Genomic DNA, 2997 nt, shown 5'->3' with positions numbered 1-2997 from the left:
GTTGATTTCTCTTAAAGCTACAGTGCAGCGTTTTTGTCTCCACCCTCTGGCAGTTACAGGGATTACAAACCACACGGTGACTAACTTGTTTTTAGGGTCACAAAACCTCCATGGAACGTCTCGTTCCACTATCAGAGGTGGGCCCACATTCTAGTTAGCAGAAGGCTAACCAGAGCTAGCTGGCTCAGCTAGCATGGATCATGCTCAATGTGCACCCTCCCACCAGCACAGGAACGTCGCCACAGACACAGAGACATATTTCCATAGACTGACGTGGCAGCGGTGAGGTGAGCGCTGTGTGGAGGCGATTGGCGAGGGCTTGGATGTCGCATCACGTCGACTGAGTCTTGAAGATATCTGGTCTGGTAGAGGTGGCTAGCATGGATTCAAGGAGTAAGAAAACTTCCCAATAACATCAGTAAAGCAGCTCTCTTTTTGCCGAGCAGGAGGTCCAACAGCAGACGAGTTCCGGCTGACGCCGTCCCCAGCGAGAACGCGCGTGAGCTGGAACGCATCTGTTGTTGTACCTGCTGTGACTTCCTGCCCAGTAAAAAGTTGCCTGGAGGAAACTCTGTGAGTCCTCTTTTCTTCACTTTATGTAAATCAATATAAATTTACAAGCCATCTCAACATATTGTGGTATTTTCTGCTGTGACAGCGTGAGGGGATTTGAAGATGGGACAGTGAAAAGACCTTTTGGCCACCAGTGCCATTTGCATCCAGCCTTGTAAAAACTGATCCACAAAGGTAAAACTCAGCGGCCCTCTGGTTCACGTAAACATCGCGCGTCTGTGAACGCCGCCTCAGCAGCTGATAGGTCGGTGGTTGTTACCAAAGTGATTATCAGACACGTGGTCACTCCTGCTCATCATCACATGCTACACAATCCCAACAAGAGTTGGCAAAATAACGTCAAGCCTCATTCATAATGCAGCACCAGGATAAACACGTGGAAACTGTTGTTTCTCTCCTGTAAAGTGCAAGTGGCAGCCCAACATCTGACAACTAAACAGTTCTTACCCGGTCGAGGGTTTGGAATTCATCTGTGAGCCACAGAGCGACTAAACAGTCTGAAACTGCACAGCATCCTTTCAGAAATGATTAACCAGCAGTGAAACAGTGCCGCACCGGCAAACATCTCTGACGCGCCGTCCTTCTGAGGAGGGCGAGCCAGCAGCCTGCTGGGGAGGTGAGGAGCTGGGAGCTGCAGCGGGGCTGGACTGGAGCTTTTATGTTGGATTCCTGAGAAGTGAATCAGTCAGCTGATGTAGAGAGTGAGTCAGCTTCTCCCTCATGTCGCATCAATAGTTTATTTACCAGCCGAGAGAAACCACAGAATTAGAATAAAAATTACATTATGTGTCCCTGCGCTAAAAGCACTGCATTCAATTACTCCATTCCTCTCTTGAGGAGGATTTTGCTGCATAGCCATACATCAAGGAGAGCGAGAGCTACATGTCATCTCTGCTGCTTCATTTCTTGGTGTTGGGAGGGAGGGAGAGAGAGAAATCTGTTAAAAGCTCTACAAACCATGCAACCTTTTAACAAGATGCACTTAATCTTCCTGCTGTTTGCTTTGGTTAAGTAAAGGATTGGCTTTGTCAGAGCGGAACGTTGATTCCAGCCCAACTCCAACCTCTTATCAGTCTTTATCTGTGTGTGAGCAGGTTCCTAGCGAGGCGGAGCCGAGCCCACCAATGAGATTAAATATAGACCCATTCTGCAAGTTGGTAATGTATCACCAGCACGTCCCAGTGCTGCCTGAGGGTTCAAGCAGAGTTCACGTTATTAGTTTTACAGGCCTTTCAAGCTCTCAGATCTCCCTCAGATCAGAGGGGCTTTGTGAGGTATGCCACCATCAGCCAATTAATGTCCAGCAGTACAGCTGCTCGGCCGCCCGGGTCAACACCAAGCACCTTCCACAGCGAACAGCCTCAACCTTTTCAGCACTCCGCCCTGATATCAGGTAATTATTTAGCTGTTTGGGAAGGTTTTGTAATTCACACCCAAAACACAGCGTAGCAGGAGTCAGGAAAACGACCTTGAGTCAAATGACAAACCCCCTGGGCTTCAGCGGAGGGATCGAACGAGATCCCACCCACATTGGCAGTCCGTGGGGATTGAGGGGAAGGCATTCGAGGCTTAGAGGAACCTCGCGGTAGATAAAATCTCAGGGACAATAGTTGGTTTTCAGGCATTCCAGCGGTACTCAAACACAGGCTCACCTAGACGACTGCTTGGGTCTCCCTCAAGAAGCCAGCAACAGGATACACAGCTGCTGCCAGGATTACGCTGACGGGACGGTGCTAACAACCACCGGGACCCTCCAAGTCATCTGACCCCGACACCAAATTACACCGGGAGCCTTGAATAATCCTCCGGTACAATAATGAAGCTCTTCATCATTCTTCTTCTTCTCTGTAGAAGCGTTGGAATCAAGCACGTCTGACATTTTCCACCTCTTGTGTCTTTGGTCATCGCATATCGATGTGGCAAGACATTCACACTGAGGCCCGACTGATGGCAGCAACCGGGGGTAAAAACATTCAGATCACCCTAAAATCCCACAATATTCTTCATGTATGTGCCTGGAAATACCAGAGACTAAGAGAGTGGAGGCTCGCTGGCGCCGAGCCCCCACAGATGGTTTTTCACCGCTGCATCACTTCCGTGTGACTCCATCATGCAGGAGGAGCCCGACACCTGTGTGCTTAGCTTGAAGCTAAAGGTGCTTAACGCCAATCAAAGTGTGTGTGGATTAGAGCATAAAGCTGGATAAAGAAGGCCTGGATTATACAGGACCACGCGTTACTGCTGTTGTTAGTTGCTGGTGGCTTTGGGATGCTAATCTGCCTGTAGCTTTAGGCTCAAAACGTGTGGCTGACTCCTTCTACACTCTGGAGTCACCAAAATAATGCAGGAAGGAAAAGAAAGCACTCACATACAAGACACATACTTGTGTACGAGAAAGGCAGAAAACACTCTTAAGAATCACTT

Source organism: Aulostomus chinensis, chromosome 17 (genome assembly GCF_037954235.1).
Source record: "Aulostomus chinensis isolate RoL2024-O1b breed Wild chromosome 17, RoL_Achi_v1.0, whole genome shotgun sequence".
In the NCBI taxonomy this organism is placed as follows: domain Eukaryota; kingdom Metazoa; phylum Chordata; class Actinopteri; order Syngnathiformes; family Aulostomidae; genus Aulostomus; species Aulostomus chinensis.
This window is presented reverse-complemented; position numbering follows the sequence as displayed.